The following is a 19,008-nucleotide window of genomic DNA, read 5'->3' as shown; positions in this document are numbered from 1 at the left end:
AGAGTATTTCACAAAATGGATTGAAGCCGTGCCTCTCACACAAGTCACTAGAAAACAAATTGCTACTTTCATCCTTAACTATATCATTTGCCGATATGGTATTACTAAGTCCATTATTACTGATAATGGGCGTCCCTTCAAAAATCAGGATGTTCGTGAACTCTGTGACCGCTTCCATATTTCCCATCATTTCTCCACACCATATTATCCCCAAGGTAATGGCCAAGCTGAGGCGTCTAACAAAACAATTCTTAAAATCCTCAAAAAGATAGTCGACGACACTGGCCGTAATTGGCATATCCAACTCAATCCTGCACTTTGGGCCTACCGCACAAGTGTTCGCACACCTACAGGAGCTACACCATATTCACTTGTCTACGGAACTGAAGCCATCTTGCCTATTGAGGTCGAGTTACCCTCTTTACGGGTCTCTTTGCAAAACATCATCACTGATGAAGACTACAGGGTCTCTTGCTTACAAGAACTAGAACTGTTGGATGAACGGAGACAAATTGCTTTTAATCATCTCAAGGCTTACCAACAATGAATGAGTCGCAGCTACAATCACAAGGTCAAGCCTCGCACATTTGAGGTAGGTGACTTGGTTCTCAGAGAAAACCCCAAGAATCAGCAAGACAGAGAGAAGAAAGGCAAGTTTGAACCAAACTGGCTTGGTCCTTACATCGTTACAGCAGTCTATGGATCTGGGGCATATCAGCTCTCTACTATAGAAGGTGAACCTTTGGAGGATCCTATCAATAGCATGCACCTTCGCAGGTTCTACATATAGCTCGTTGGAATATCCTAATTCAAAAATACAAAAAAATTTTAAAAAATTCAAAATACAAAAAAAATTTAAAAAATTCAAAAATACAAAAAAATTATAAAAACAAAAAAAATCGTTACTTGGTGAAAACCTGGCAAACAGGCGCCTTGTGACACTAAAAACATTGAAAAATCGAAAAAAGTAAAGAGAAATAATTTCGTCCAACGGTGAAAACCACTTCGGTTGCGCCCTGGGCAAGTACCATGGTGAAAACTGGGTCACCAGCGCCATGTGTAGAGACTTTGCTCCTCCCTCCTTCAGGATTCTCTTTCATCATTTCACTTTGCACACACTCACAACCTATTCACTCACAATAAACTTACCCATTCCCATCATGGCTTGTTATTGATCTACCCAAGATTGGTTAGCCATTCATAATAAACCTCCCTTTTCGCCTCCCTTTCCATTCATAATAAATCAGATCCTATCTGTGGCTAAGGCAAATCCTGCGTCTATTGATGGGTGAGGAACTGAGAACATCACATGTTTTGAGGAGTACAGTTTCTTCCAGCTTCCTTCAAGTCTATCCGCGCACAATCCGCAATAAAGCAACATTGGCATCACAGATCCGCAATAAAGTTTCGTCTTCTCCGCAATAAAGTATCAGTTTCATGGATTCAGTCAGTTTCAGACGAGACACAACAGCAATAATGGGCTTCAACAAATCAAATCTTTCGACAGACTCAGACAACATTATGGTTCAGTGCTATCTATCCTTTCTGTGAAAGTAAACATTGTGACCACAATCAAACATGACTTATACAAGTGACAAGAGACACTAAACTTGAGGACTACAGTGGATGTTGGTGTCAAGTCTTGGTTTTCTTTTGATTTCATCTTTTTTGGTGACATGTCTTTTAGCTTTTCCAGGATGTCTTTGACTAGAGATTCTATCTCCAGGATGTCTTTGACTAGAAAGGCAAGGATGGGGTATCGTCACCTATTTGTATTTGCTGTCTGTGGATTGTCTCTTAGTAATGCTATGACTTGTCCAAGGATATGAGGACACTGTGAGTCTAGTATGAACTGGGGCATTCCTTGTTTGTGACTGTCTTATCTCCATGCAAACAGGTACAATGACTTTCTGGATCGAACATATGCCTCGATTGTCATAACCTACTTGCCATAATAAAGCTCAATGATGATAACGCACAAGAAGCTCTTTCACGTTCATATCTTCTGTCTTCCATCCCCCTTTCTTGATTGACTTCCATCATCCTTCTTGAGTCCGCATAGCCTGCTATCACATGACTGAGTATAATGACACACCAAAAACATTTGCATTTCATATAGTTGCACCTGCATTACCACATATAAGCATCTCATACATACATATAGATATCACAATTGCATCACATCCTGCACACAACACCCGTTAGCATAATTTACATTTGCATTATCATATTCATCTACATTACATACATTCACATTTGCATCATGCATACGCATATAAGACATAAAAGAACAAAAATATTGCATTGTGTCATATACATATTTGCATCCATATCATAAGCATACATTCTAAGAACATATCATCACATAGGTACACATGCATATAGCTGCCGCAAAAAAATGAATCATCGCTCATATATAATCAAATGTGTCATGATACAATGATGTCAAAAGAATCATATGGCTACAAAATCACCTGCAGGTGTCTACAATACAAAAAAATGGTACAAATACTGATACAAGGGAGCCCTCTATGGCTATGATGAACTCCCTCCCTCGGAGCCGCCTGGCCTCGATGGAATCTGAGCTCTAGACGGACCCGCTCTAGGATCACCCTGCCTGTCTGGTGGTGGAGGAGGACCCATGACCCCACCACTCGATGCCTGTCTCCTCCGGCTCCCTCCCGTAGCTGTCGCTGTCCGCGATGGTCTATGGAAGCTCCTCGCCCACTGATCTGCTGGCACGACACCATAATACAGGTCCCTCCAGTAGGCAATCTCCTCTCCGGCTCGTAGGACATATGCGTAGCCTGCTCCTGTGTCCTCCACCGCCTGCCTCCCTGCCCTCAGTGCTGTCTCAGCCTCAATGTAGCGCTGAATTGCCTGATCCATCTCCCGCTCAGTATCCCTGAGCCGGGTCCTGAGTCGGTCCCTCTCCCTCTCCAACTCCTGGATCTCGTCTGCCTGGCCCTGACAGATCTCCCTGAGCTCAATCAACTCATCCTCCTCTGGATCCCCACCCTCTGCCTCTGCTTGTGGCTCTCCCTCTGTAGGTGCCAACTCTTGTACCTATCCCTATACCTATCTCAGTACATGTCTAGGTCCCTGTACCTGTCTCTGTGCATGCCTAGGCACCTGCACCTGTCCCTGTACCTGTCCCTGTCTCTGTCCCTGTGCCCTAGGATCCTGTGCTGCTAGTACCTACAGGGGCACTCCACCGCGACCCCTCACCACCTGAGCCTATCCCTCCTGTCCACCCTCCCTCTGAGGTGCCACCCTCCTCTCCCCAACTACTCCCCTCCACCTCTGTCGGCCTCTACCCCCATTGCCTCTGCCATCATCATCATCATCTCCTCCTACCTCTCCCTCCAGTAGCTCTCCTGGATCTGTCAACCGTGGGAACGGATGCTCTGCCTAGTATGCCGAGTACTCTGCATCCATACCTGCATCTTCAATCTCTGGCCACATATCCCAAGGTAGGGGCACCATCTCTGCCAGCTGTGTAACTACCTAATCATATGACAACAGCGGTCCAAACTGCGCCTGATCCCTGACTGTACGGGCATACATACTCAAGCCTCGTGGCATCCGCTGGATCCGGCCAAACTGTCGGCCAACCCTGTCCACCAGCTGTCTCTCTAATATATAGGGTGTCTGCCCAATCAAATATCTGCTCCTGAAGGTGTAAGGCAGCTCCACTGCATCATCCTCCCACTCCTCGCACCCCAGATACGGCCTCCAGATGATGACATCAATGTCATCTATCACTCGCCGCCAATACTCTAACCTGCCAATCCGAGGCTGTGACGTGATCATGTCATACAGATGAACAAAACTCCGTCCATGACCCCTGCCTCTGAAGTGTATCGGTCGTGTGACAGGCAGATGCTCATATGCCCAAACCTGCAGAAGTGTCACTCCACAACCCAGTCCCACTGATCCATGGTAGACAAACTGGTGAAGCTCATAATACAGGTGTGCCAACACACATGGACCCCATGCATATCTGGTGTGATGTGTAACCAATGTCTCCAGTGCTCCTCCCCAGCCCACTGCCAACCCCCGTGTCGCCCTGTCCGGACACAGGAAACCACTGATGGCTCCTCCAATCACAGCTAGCAAAGCTAACCCTGTCGCAGTCATGGTATCCCATGCCACATGCCCTGCTCTCATCTCTAGTCCGGGATCCTGGAATACCCATCTCAGTGCCTCCCTGTCTCCATCACGATCATATGGAATCAGCTCTCCATCAATCGGTATCCGCAGAATTCGGTAGACATCCTCGAGGGTGACTGTCATCTCACCCATCGGCAAATGAAATGTGCATGTCTCTGAATGCCATCTCTCAGCCAGCGCAGTCAGCAAACCCATGTTTGCCCGAAACTCAGGCACATACAATACGTGTCTCAAACCCATCTCCTCGATGGCAGCTCTATCCTAAAAAGACAACTCAGGTCGCAACCTCTGTGTGGACGGGAATCTCTCCCGTGACTCTAGCATAGGCAAATACTCTTGCAGTCAAACAAATCAATCATGTCAGTCATGGTGGCATTCCCTGTTCATCACAAAATGCTACTCGCTATCTAAATGCATATTTTTATCTATTCTAGTGACACTCACTGTTCATCACAAAGTGTTGCTATTTATCCTAGTAGTGCTCCCTGTTCATCACAAAGTACTACGTGTGTGACATTCCCTGTTCATCACAAAGTGTTACTCACATTTTGCACTCCCTGTTCATCACAAAGTGCTGCTCATACTTTGGGGTACTCCCTGTTCATCACAAAGTGCCTTGATCTATCCTAGTCTTCCTAGAGGACCTGCTTGAGTGTATCCTCTTAGCAGCTTATCCAATCGACAGCGTATGTTCATCACAGAACTGCCAATTTGACCTCGAAGACCAAACTTGCATTTTTCAACACAAACACACTTGACTGACACAAACGCGCTTACATGACATAAATGCACATTTATTATATTACCTAGCATGCATTAATGACAAAATTGAATGCGTCAAAGTACGAAGAGGTTTGGTGGTACTTACCGGCTCTCCTGCCTCTGCTGGTCTCTGAAATCGGCGAACGCGGTCGAATCTGTGTACGAAGGCTATCGCTGCTGACTGTTGCTGCTCCTTTTCTCGCTCTGCACTGTGATCTCGTGAAGGTGTAGATGACAATGAGGATGTCTTTTGCCCGCGGTCTATCTTATAGCCTACCCTAGCCCTCGCCTTCATTTCTCGAGTCAGTCTTCATTATCCCATGACTTTGTCACTTTATTCGCCCATTCCATTCTAGCCTTTCTTTCTTATCGAGAGATTGTTTGCAATCTTTCTAGACTTTTTCATCCAATCTCTCGAGGGGGCATATCATTCCCATTCTGGGGCAACTCTGTATCAGTTCATCTTATCTTCTTTGAAACAACGCGACAAGCCGCATTGTCTCAAAGAGGGGCAAAATGTAGACACCTAAAATTGTCCAGTCTAATTAAATAAATATTTTATTTATTTAATTATCTAAGCTTAATTCTTCTATTAATTAAATAAATCCTTATTTATTTAATTAATTCATTTATCCTCTTCTAGCCTTATTTCTCATTTAAATAAATACATTTATTTATTTAAATTGTCCTCTTCCTAAATTAAATAAATATTTAATTTATTTAATTATCCCACTTCTACTATTAATTAAATAAATCTTTATTTATTTAATTAATTCATTAACCTTTTCTACACATGACACATGTCATTCATCTCTTAACTCATACACTACCTACCCCTTTCATTATTTTACTATTTCTTATACCTACCCTCTAATCCTAGCCGACCTCCTTTTACACCTCTCAATCTTATCCCTCCATTTCATATTGTGTCTTCTATTTAAGGAGATGTCTTCTTCACTATCAAACCCTAATCACTGACCCTAATGAAGCATTCTAATGATCATTTTGACTACACTACGATCCTACTTGCAACCACATTCCGTTCTTTGTTGAGCTCTTGTGCATATAAAATCTGAGAGCAAATATATCAAGCAAGATCAATGGAGATAGGAAGAATGGAGATCAAAACCCTATTGGACATGTGATGGTATAATCTTTGTGATTTCATGTGATTTGCATTGTCTTAGGTAATCTTCATATGTTATGGTGGATCTTTGTTGATTGTTAGGCTAGGGTTTTGTGGTTGAATTCATTTAGCCTTTCAATATTGTTATTATTGTTATCCATTTTCACCATACACAACAGGTAATCATTTTGGAGTAACGAGTTTACATTTTAGTATTGGGAGCAAGGTGTTGGGATCCAAGAACACTGAGAGTGGGGGGGGGATGAATCAGTGTTATGTCGGTAAGATAGGATTTTACCCTTAATCATTTCCGCCATGGGGTCAAGATTTCTCTGCCCTTTTATTTAGCATCCTCCTTGAATGAGAGCTTGGCTGACCATGCCAAAAAGCCCAAATCTTACCCCATATCCCATCAAGGGATTATTCTCCTCATTTACGAACACTTGAAGGAAAAAGCTAGGGTTAGCAAAGATGACAATCTAGTGACAAATGCTCATATTTCAGAGAGTCGTGATGACTCTAAGTCTGAAGATGATTTGTCTAATGTAACTATCCATAAAAAAGGAAGGGCTGACATTTACAAAGTGGACACGGATGTGGTTGATGGTATGGAGGAGGAACAGGGGAAGGAGGCAGATATTGATCTAGAAAGTGAGAAGAAAGAGGATGTTGGATAAGAGGAGGAAGGGAAAAGAGATGTTTATACTGAAAACCCTGATTCTAACCCTATGGCTTCAAATAGCAGGAATGTTGCCCAGAATTCCATGGAGGAAGATAACCCTAATTCTATGAGCTCTGAGTAGGGAAGGGACATGGTGAACACCATCTTGAATGCTACTCAAAATTGCACACTAGAGTTTTTTAATTTTTAGAAGTGGGTTATTCGGAATATTACCAACATACAGAGAGACCTAGAGTATAAGATTCATAGTTTGATCAAGGATACTAATTCGGGGAAAAAGAGTGCGGAGGGGGAAACCAATGAAGTAGAGGATGAAATTAAAATGCAGGACTTGTTAGAGAAGGATCTTATAAAAGGTGACTTGAAACACCTAGAAGATGTGATTAGAATTGTCAAAGATAAAACCAAGGCTGATAATAAAATTATCATCAATCGGTTTGCTAAAACTAAGAAGGCATTGAAAATTTTTAAGAACCATAGTCTTGAGGTCTTGAGGATCTCATCTCAAAATATGAATGCCTTGGTGGATCACTTGGAGAGGAAAAATTAGAATAAGGATATGGTTATCATTGATGATTTTCCGACCTCTAGCTCTACTCCACAAATCTCTAGGCAAAGGACCAGGTAGACAACCAGTGATTTGGAGACAAAGATGAAAGATATCCAGCTGAAGTAGGAGAAAAAAGATCTGAGAGAAGCCACTAAGGCCATGATGTTGTTGGTTAAGAATGTAGAGGAGTCCATTAAAGTTTTTATTTGATATTTAATGTAGGTTTTTGGATGCCAGTTTCTTACTGGCTCTATGTTGTCCTTTCTTTGTAGCTGCTGGTTTTTCTACTGGTTTTTTGGCATCTTTTCTAGTCTAGGTTTTGTCTTCTCTAGTTTCTTTCATGCTCATCCTTCATTTTGTAAGTAGATTTCAGGTCCCTTAAAACTTGATTTTCCTTAATAAAAAACATACACATATAAATCGGTAAATGAATAATTATATAACTTGAAGAAAATAAACCACCCACATAAATGAACACCATAACACACATAATTTATATGTGGAAAACCTCAAAGAGGAAAAACCACGGTGGGATTTGTGACCCACAATATCAGTTCACTAGCCATATGAAAGGATATTACATAAAATGGGGGCCTGCACATGTAGGAAAGCACACTGCTCACCACAAAAGAGTCTCACTGACTACAAGCTTCTGCTGAAATAAAACAATATTGGTGAACTCACAAAATGCATCTGCTATGCCAAAAAGAGTTTCGGTTATAGTTCTACTTTATACTCGTTCATAAACCCTACTGGTATCTCTTCTCCTCCGAGAATGCCTTCCAAACTATCTACAAATCATTGCATAATATAACATTCACATACAAATGATCTGCATACATATAATTTGCATTATATAGTTCTTCTATTATCCTCCTATGTCACTTTCATTCAAAATGACCTAGGAGACTGGCCTATATATCCTTCACAAACAATATGCCTTATTTCGGCTTACAATACATTACAAAAGATATACAATGTTGGCCTTATACAATAATTACAAAATGATTTTACAAATAAAACTTCCTTTGGGTCCAAGCCTAACGCCAGCTTCACCAAAGTGCTAGATGCTAGTGTCGGCGCCGATGCCTGTGTAACCCTGGATACTCCAATGCTGGTGAATTCCTCCTAGTGCCGATGTATGCCTATGTAAGATTCTATATGAATCTTGATGCTGAGTAACCAAGATTCCATGTTGAATCTTGTTGCCATCAATGACAACTTATGAATCCAATGAGTGTCAATTTCCAACAATCTCCCCCTTTGGCATTGAGGGCAACACTCATGTGAAAAATGGATTCCTTACTGGTTCAACCTGAAGTATGGTCCCCCTGAGCAATACACTCCTTCAGATATATTTTTGTCTGATATTTTTCACATTATATACACTCCCCCTTTGGCATCAATGTCAAAGAATGGTGAAAGAATTGAAAGAATCTATGCAAAATAATTTTACCGGAGCTTAACCAATTTCAAAATGTCCAGGTAAACCTTGTCTAGAAACTTTAAAAATGTATCCCAACCGATTCTGAAGGTTTTAGATATAGATACAAGTCCACTCAGTAAGTATGAAAATGTTTCCTTCTCCTTGACTTCTGTCGGTGTGGGCTTAAAAATCATATACATACATTCTTTATTTTGCACACTGAGTGAATCCAATCTAGGACTCACCAATCCTCTAAGACTCCTTGCTCTCTAAATGATATTTTCTCTTTCCTTTTCGAAAGAAAAAATTTGGTTCTCCAAGGACAAAATTCGACCATCAATAGATGTTATTAGTGAGGTCAATCCATCAAAATAATTTGCAATGTTAGCTATCTTATCATGTAATTCCTTTAATCCGCTATCTACATTAGCTGTAAGAATTTCTATGTTACAATAGACCCTATAGAAATTTGTACACTGTTTCAAATAATTCTCAATAAGAATCAAATTTCCTTCAATTTTCTTCCTCTATTTCAATTATTTGGTCAAAGGCGAATCTCTTAGCCACAGTAAATCTCTCAAGTGCCTGCCTGTCTGAAATTTGTTGCAAGGGTTGAAAGTTGTTAGATATGTGCTCAGTTAATGCCTTAAGCTTGCTAGAAGGGCTTGCTTCATTTTCAATCTTACAATCAGGAATTAATCTGTGCAAAACTATGATTGAGTGATCTATTATTCCATTGTCTTCTGATCCCTCCTTTATTAGTTTTTGAGTAGCCATCATCGCTAACTTAGTTGGACTCATCCCAGTGATTGATTTCTTCTCAACTTGAGAAGTGTCAATTTCCAAAACCTTTGCCAGGGAATCAATATTAATTGCCAGTATAGTCTCAGTTCCCTTTGCCTTATCCTCCTTAGCACTAGTGGCTTCACCACTTGGTGCAGTATCTATAACTGTTGGTGGAGTATTATCCATAATGTTGTCGGTACCCTATACATTGCCTTGCTCAAAAGTTGTTTCTGTCGGTATTGATTGTACACTCTCCTTTACTATCGATGGTATCTGTATAGTTATAGTTTATGTCGGTTTATTCAAAATTGGAGTTGAGCTATCCAAAATACCTTTCCCTTTAGATCTTTCCGAGATGATGGAAGTTGTTGCTTTTACAAATTCTTCTTGGGAGGTGAGAAAATTAGGATTCTTTTGGAAGAATTTGGTCCAACCATCTTTGGTCTCATTTACTACCTTATTAACTATGCCCATCATTAGGCTTATTTGTCGGTTTTTTCTACTAAATACTGTTATGTTAGCAACATCTATGCATCGTTTCTTTTCCTCATTGTTTATTGAACCACACATTTCCAAAAGTTCTACTTCCTTAATTTCTCTATCCCTCTTAACTGCATGAAGTCTTCCAACATCTAATTTATTCTGCATTGATAGAGGAATTTCCTTCAAAATTTCTACTAAGGCTTTCTTATATATATCTATATGTAAAAAAATTGCCTCTTAAATTTAATTATTCTCATTATCCTCTAAATCTTGATAATTAACGGATACATTTTTCAAAATTCCATCCTTTGTTATTTCATCAATCAATTCAGCATAGGTCATTGTAGCCTTACCAGATTCAATATCATCATCATTCTTGTTCTTTTTTTCTAGGGGTTGTTGGAGAGGATGTGACTAGTTTCCTCGTCTGAATAGGTTTCCTTGCTGGAGGTGGGGGTGTAGTCAGTTTTGTCACTTTTCTCACAAGCTTCCTCCTTGGCTCCACCTTCTTCTCCTCTACCGGAGGCTGGTCAACTTTCTTTCTTTGTACCCTTTTGAATGGTAGAGGTTCATTATCCTCTAGATCAGAGTCAGAAGTGACAAAAGAAATGAAAGTTTCAGGGCTCTTTACTTCAAGAACAGTAACCATTGTCGGTTCCTTTGCCAGTTTGGATCTAGAACCCAGTTGAGTGTCTATCTTATGAATTACATTTTGTATATATGCAAACATCTTATCTATTTTCTTCTCTCTTATTTTCTTGTCGAAGCTAATCTTGACTTCAAGAGCCTTTTCCTCAGCAGTACCAAAGTGTTTTGTTTTATCATCCAATGGAGCTCTGAGCAACATTTTGCATAGAGTTAAAAAATGCTATCATCCACTTCATATCCAAGCTCAGTGATCCATATGATCCTAGGTTCTACTGCTTCCATAAGAATTTCATCAGTTTTTACCATAAAACATATATCAGTGGAGTACTTCTCCACAATGTGCTTTGATATTCTTTCCTTCTATCTCATGTTTTCCTGAAATGTTTTGAAATATCCCCAAATCTTACTGGTGATTGCTTCCTTTATTTGCATACCTACCGGTATGTCATGAGCCCAATGTTTCTTCCGGTGATAACCCCCATGATATCACTTGATGCAAATTATTAAATAATGTTAATATCCTAAAGAGGAAATAAATCATTAAAAATTGTTAATTAAATAAGGTTAATATAAATAAATGATTAAAATATTAATGTATCTAATATATAAAATAATAAAGAAAAATATTATTAAATATATTATTAAATGTCAATGTATTTAATATAAAAAATAATAAAGGAAATAAATTTAATATATAATAATAAAGAAAGTATTATTTAATATTAAATATATTTACAATGTCAATATTTAATATATGTCAATGTAATAGTTAGTATATTTAAAACATCAAATATTCAATATATAATAAAACCCCCCCCCGAATACCCCCGCACAAAGAGATGCGACAGTACCCCTTCATGTGGAAGGGAACCCATGGAGGGGTACATCCCTTCACGAGGTATAAAGGGGAAAGCAACAGCACGCAGTAGAGGGAGAAAACATGGGGAAAAAGGAAGAAGGATTGCTACGTGGTTGGAGAGAAGTTTTGGAAGCTACGGCAGTAGGTAAGTATGGAGGGAATATGGTATTAGATATGTTAATAAATATGAATGATAAAACATGTTATTACGTATGTGAATGAATATAAATTAAATACTCAATACATATGTTGGTGAATATCGTAATGAACAAGTTTAATACATATGTTAGTGAACATAGTAATGAACAATTTGATATTATATATACTAATGAATATGAATGATGAACATGATATTACATATGTTGAGTAATATAAATAATGAATACCTTAATACGTATATTAATGAATATAGTAATGAACGATCTAATACATATGTTAAGGAATATAGTAATGAACAAGCTGAATACATATGTTAATGAAAGGTTCTTAGGTGTTAATGAATATGTATGAACATAAGTAATAAATACATATCAATGAATAGTAGGAATATATGTTAAGAAATAAATGTGAATATTGGTTAATGAACATTTTTATGAATATATGTTAGGGAATACATGTTAAATCAGGAATATGTAAATGTGGATTATGGAATGGAAAATAGTAATAAAATGCAAAAATGTATTATAAATGTGATTACATGTTGAAGGCTATACAGAGGAAACTCCCTTAGTCTAAGGGAGGGATTATGATAATCCCTAAGGCAGTATATATACTGAATATCTATATACATTTTTATGGCTTGGTTGACTAAGTTCATCCAAGAAGAGACGGATATGGTTGGTCTCTTCTGAGATGCATCATCCAAGGCAAGGAATTGACATAGGGTCTTCCTTGGATGGCTTGGGTTTAAGAAATTACACCCAAGAAAGGAATCAAATTAACCTTCGATCTCCTGGATGGCTTGGGTGTAATAAATTACACCCAAGATAGGAATCAAATTAACCTTCAATTTCCTGGATGGCTTGGGTGTAAGAAATTACACCCAAGACAGGAATCAAATTAACCTTTGATTTCCTGGATGGCTTGGATGTAAGAAATTACATCCAAGATATGAATCAAATTCACCTTTGGTTTCCTCGATGGCTTGGAACCAAGATGGGTTCCAAGAAGGCGAGCTTCACGGCTGTTGTTCACCAAAAGTGATAACCCAAGAACACCTGCAATTGATCTATGAAGTAGCCAATTCAATCTATGAAGAACTTCAGGGCTTGGACAACATGACAAGGATCTGAATCCTTCTACTCTTCAGGCTCTGCAAAACCTAGGCGGGTATACCTTTGATGCTTAGAATTAAACCTATTACACACCTATGACAGCATCAACATAAACAGATAGATCTCACTAAGGCTCCAAAACAAGTAGTTTATTGCAGATGGGCTAGATCTACACATAGAACTCAACTATACTTGAGCATGAGATAGATGAAACATTTCAAAACATAACACAAACTAAAGGTATTCTAATTGGATTTTAAATTGGTTTGAGAATCCCTTTAATTGCAAGATCAGTGCCTTATCCAAGGGAAACAGAGTCATAAATCAAACTATAAATGAAAGCTTCGATTGCAAATCCATCTTCATTATTAAATATTCATGCATTAATGCCTTGCATAAATGCATTACTAAGATCATTCACAAAATCATCAGATCTTGAAACTATATTCCATTTTTTATGATTTATTGTAGAATTTAAATCCTTCCTTGAAGAATCCCTGCAAACAATCATAACTATCTCCTTGAGATAACAAATTTCATCCTCCTTGAGGATCTGATTTGATAAAATGGAAATACAAATCTAGAGACAATCCTGTGTGAATTTATGTATGCCTTACATACACAAGACCCTGCAACTAAAAACACCTATAGCAAGAATTGAACTCCATTACTGAAGGAAAAGCCCTGCCCTGTACAATCTTCAAGAACGCTCAAAATTGGAAGCCATGAAAACTGGAGCCATTCTCACAGAATTCTGGAACCTCTACCACTGAGAAGAATGGGGAATAAAAAGATGAGGGAAGAAAAACAAATCTGCAACTGAATTGCCAAGTGTCCCTTCTCTAACTGAATTTCGTTCCCGTGAAAACTGCATCCAAAATATCCCACATTTTTCAAAATTAACCTCATAATCAGATTCCTCACTCCGAGAGCTTTCCGGCGATATATAATACTTTATATTTTGGCCAAAATTTAGACCCTAGGCGAATTAATTCTCATTTGTGCTCAGTCATTTAAATATTTCAAATTTTAATATAGTCTAAACTATATCATTTATTCATTTAAAATTTGATTTTTGCTTCCATATGTGCATCTGACGCCTTGCCACGTGGCTGGATCTGATTGGTCGATGGGGTTGACCGGACGCCACCTAGGATGACACCTCATCTTTTGCCACTTGTCGGCCACGTCATCGCCACTGGGTGCTTGCTTGTATGCCACCTCACCGGGACCTGCCTGCTAGACCGCTGACTGTACCCGCCACCTGTGTGCCACATGGACGGCTGTCGTTCACTCTCGCTATTTCGCGGGGTTTAAACTACGTGCATCTTCCTTCGCGAAATAGCGCGAGCCGTTGATCTCTCTCGAACTTGCTCGCTCGTTAACCCGGCCTTCATCTGCAAAATTTCGCACATTTGCCTCGGGAAGCGTGCCTACGTGGGGTCCACTTGGTCTTCATCCAGTCAACTCCTCCATTGCCTCGGGAAGCGTGCTCACACGTGGGCCCGCCTTGGGCGCCCATGGGCACCTTGTGTCAAAAGCCTTTATGGCTTAGACATTATAGTATAGTGCATTTTTACTTATAAACATCAAAAAAGTCCACTTCCCAGCCAATGTGGGATATTGCTATTTGCTTGGGACTGCGTTTTTTAAGCTTTTCTCCTGGGTTTTCATGGCTGCCAACGGTATTTGTTTGAAGAATTTGCATTGTTTTGAAATTATCAAAGCTTCCCCAAAAACACTCACGCCACTCAGGAGGAGTTCTTGGCATTATGCTTGCCAATGGCATTGCTGGAGAGTTTCTTAATCCTCTGTCAAACACCACACAGGCAAGACATTACACCTGCAGATTGAAATTTATTTGAAACTTTTGTGTCTCTTCATCACATCCTGTGTCAAGGAAAACATTACTTTACACCAGCAAATGGCATTTGCTTTGTTACTTCAAAAGATTGTTCAAACACCAGGTTGCCTGTGAAGGAAGGAAATTGGCTTTGGCTGCCAAATTGATTTTGTTCTTTTTTTTTTTAAGAACTTCGAATGTTTTAGCATTGTCGCCCAAACACCAAGCAGCAGGAGGAGATGTTGGCAAAATCATTGGAGTTTGGCTCATGCACCTTCTACATTGCAATTACTTGGAAGTGCTTTTAACTGCTGAACTTTTCCCTTTGTTTCCAACGCAGGGGAGGGAAGAACCACTATGCACAGCAGGGAAATCACTTGGTTTCAAATTTGCCATGATGCCTTTGCTGCTTATTTCCATGCTGCTCTCTAAACACCCACCATTTCCACACAGGGGAGAGCTAATTGCATTTTCTTTTTGCTGTTTTCAATGTTACCCCTCTAGACTGCCACACAGGATATGCACCAGCCAATTGCATTGCTTGGAAGTTAAAATGGCATTTCTTTAAAGTTTATTGCTGCCTCTCCAACATTCACGTGGAAGGAAGGAGAAACATTTGGTTTAAACTTGCCATTATGCATTTGCTTAAAAGTTTCTAAAGCCTTTTCACCATTTTACTCCATGCAGGGAGGATTGCTGGCTGTACATGCTAATTGCATTGAGTTTAAGGTTTATCAAACCTTTCCCAGCCATACATTTCATTTACAATATGTATTTCAAAAAAAACAATTCATGTGCAGCGAGGGAGATGGTAGCTCTGGGCCTGCCAATTGCAATTTATTTGAATTTTAATTCCCCTCAGACTCATACCACACAGGGAGGACATTGCATTAATTTGGAATTTTCACTGGCCTTCGATCTGCTACACCACACTTCACGGAGGGGGAGGGAATATGGCTGGCACTTCACATGCCAATTATATTTGCTAAATGATCAATCACTTCTCCATTCAACATCATCTGCTAGGTACATTTGCATTTCTTTCTAAATTTCCCTTCTCTGTTGCTGAAGGAAGATTCGGCATTAAACTCGCCAATTTGAAATTGCCTGGAGAGTTTAAAAGATTTATTGCCTTGGTTTGTTTTGACCACAAGAGGCATCTTCATTTTACACTATCCTTTGGTGAGAAACATATAAGTATTCAACTCCAACTGTGGATGTCAACATTATTTTGGGAATGCTCATAAGGCCAAGTCGCCAATAAAATAACAATGCACATGCATGAGCCAGGTCGGGCCCCAAAGTGGGTCTGACTAAAAAAAAAATCGTTTTCATGCAACTGACCCCTGGAATGCTTCACGGACCTCAAACACACCTCTGGAAATGATCGGCATCGTTTTCGGATCATTAATCCGCATTTTACAACCTTCAGGAAATTACGCCACAATTTTCGCATTTAATCGGGAAGACATAATTTTCAAACCTGTCAAAACACCTTTCTGGAGCTTGCCATCTGACAGGCATGTACTTTGATATACAAGGATGACATCTACCAAACGGTTTCTCAAGACGAGTCCCGAGCGAAGAGATATTAATTTCCGAAAATGGCCAACTGGCTTTGTCGACACTGCGGACCTGATGAAGTCAATGTTCTGGCAACACATGATGCCTTTCTCAAAAATATCAAACGACCTCCGTAGGCTCTCAAATTCGGAACATAGGTACCTTTAAGTACATATTAAATCTTTGAATTCTCAGTTCGATCACCCGACTGAAAGGATGCAAACGGCGCGCTCACCAAAACGGCTACATCAATTGATCTAACACTGGAAGTGCGGATAACTGAATTTGATGGCAAAATGAGTCTTTTTGAAAACCGATCAAATGGATTGATAAAAGCTTGAAATTTGAAATGTAGCTCACCATTTATACCAACATTAGCCTGGAACAAACATTCTGACATGACGCTCACCGGGACATTTTTACACTTGTACAAACATCACAAACTACAAACGGATTGAGCTTTGAAAACTGAGCAAACGGATTCATAAGGACTTGAAATTTGAAATGTAGCTCACCATTTATACTGACATCAACCTGGAAGAAACACTTTGGCATGATTCTTACTGAGAAAAGTTTTACAATTGTGCAAAACAGGGCTCCGACTAGCTGTCGAAACAGGGACTTGCCAAAACACACAAACTGCAAACGGATTCGGTTTTGAAAACTGAGCAAATGGATTCGTCAAGACTTGAAATTTTGCAGGGTGACTCACATTAATGCATACAATTGAATCCATTTTAAATTTTTTCATGATGATCAAAAGGGCAAAAGATGTAATCGCTCAAAGTAGGCTACTTAATAAAATTTGCACTTGTGCCTAGAATGCACTTTCAGCTCACCCCTCAAAACAGGTACTTGATAAACTTCTCCAAATTGAATTCTGAAAGTTGCAACACACTAAATAGGCCAAATGAAAGGTATAGTACATGAATCCCGAGCCTTACCCTCTGAAAATCAACTGGCTCCATTTTACCCCCTTGCTAACTAGGCCATTCAAACTGACTTATTTGGGTGCCTTTTTGACATACAGAGCAAAAATTTGGATTGGGCCTCTAAACTTGACTCAATTTTAATCAGTCCCAACAACGGCCGCCTAAGGATATATCTCCGTAAGGAATTCGTATCCTTTTTTATTAGATGAGAATTGTGATAATGTTAATTAAGTATTTTAAATTTCAAGTTAGATTAGTTATATATATATATATATATATATATATTTGTTGTATTCAAACAATTTGTTTTGCAGGATAGTGATCTCTAACTAGTAGGGATATTACACTTCCCTAGACTGGTTATCTCATTCATGAAGTAAAGCATTAAACAAACAATGAGATTTCCAAACCTAAAATTTCCTTTCTTAACACCCTTAATATTTACAAGATTTATCATTAACTTACTTCTCAGCCATTCACATAAGTCATTCTTCTCATTTTTCTTTAACATCTGATAAGCAACATGGATGCAGGAACTACCAACAGAGTTCAATTGACTAGATTGAGTTACCTTATAGCCGATAATCATGCTTTTAATTTTACATCAATGTCCTTGATTGTGCTGATCCTCATAGATCTTCCATCATGGGTTGCACTAGTGAGCTTTTCAACCGCAGTGGTGGAAATCTTCTTTCTAGGTTCTTGTCTGACATTGGATAAGTCAGTGACTACTTGAATCGTTTCCTTTGTGATCATGTAGGGCCTATCCAGCTAGATGAGCTCATTGTGAACCCTTCTTAGGGAATATCTGATTACCTCATCTTTGATTTTTGATATGTACAAAATACTGGTTAACCCTAGATCCTCGATGATCTTATATTCCGACTTGATTGTTCCAGAGTCTCCTAGTATCTTAGATTGATACATGCCCTTAATCTCTTATGTACCTAGATCCTCCAAGGTGTAGTGAATATTGTATGCGGGAAAAGTGGGCTGGTAGAATTCAATATGTGAAAATATGTTATATACTAGTCCACACACACACACAGGACTTCTTGGTGCAAGCTATGGAGTAATAACGTATTACTCAGCTTCCCAAGGAGGGTCCCATGGTTCTCTATCTCACAATGTCCCTCAAACCAATGTTTTTGCTCTCAAATCACTGAGCAAAATGGTTTAGGGATGGCAAATGTAAGAACGAGGGATGCACTGATAGTTTTTAGGATGAGATGTGTTAAGCTATGTATGATCTTAGAAATGCAATAAACTAAATGATAAGATGACAAGATTAGTATGAATACTATCCTAGCATACTATATTTAATCTATGATTGAGCTAAAATGATAAAGAAATTATTCTAAACATGCATATTAGTCTAATTCCTGATCTAAAAGAGGCTAAATGAGGAGCATATATGAAATGAGAAAGCTTGAAAGAATTTGAGCATAAGTGTAATGCTTCAAATTTGAAAGATGATTGTTGAAAATGGAGGAATGAGAGCTCTATTTATAGCATAAACAGGGCAATGGATGGTCAAGATTGAATGGTTCAATCAAGGGTTGAGTTCGAAAGTTGGGGATCCATGTGCACAATTTGCACCAATGAAATGGTGACAAGTGTCAACATAGGGTTGGGTTGAGAGAAGGGGTTGGAGGCATTAAAGGCCTGAGAAGACCTCATGATTATCTAAAGGCTAAGGGTCAAGTCCAAATTAAGATTACCCACTGGATTAAGAGTTAATCCAAGGATAAACCTTTGTGCAAATGATTAAGAGATAATCATGGTCAAAGCATTAATGGCCTGATGAGACCTTTGGGTTGGGTAGAGGTTGAGTCAAAACAAATATTTTAACCATGTAGGAGGGTTTGAGTTAACCATTAATGGTTATTGGAGACTTTGGG

The sequence above is a fragment of the Cryptomeria japonica genome, chromosome 6, assembly GCF_030272615.1.
Source record: "Cryptomeria japonica chromosome 6, Sugi_1.0, whole genome shotgun sequence".
In the NCBI taxonomy this organism is placed as follows: Eukaryota; Viridiplantae; Streptophyta; class Pinopsida; order Cupressales; family Cupressaceae; genus Cryptomeria; species Cryptomeria japonica.
This window is presented reverse-complemented; position numbering follows the sequence as displayed.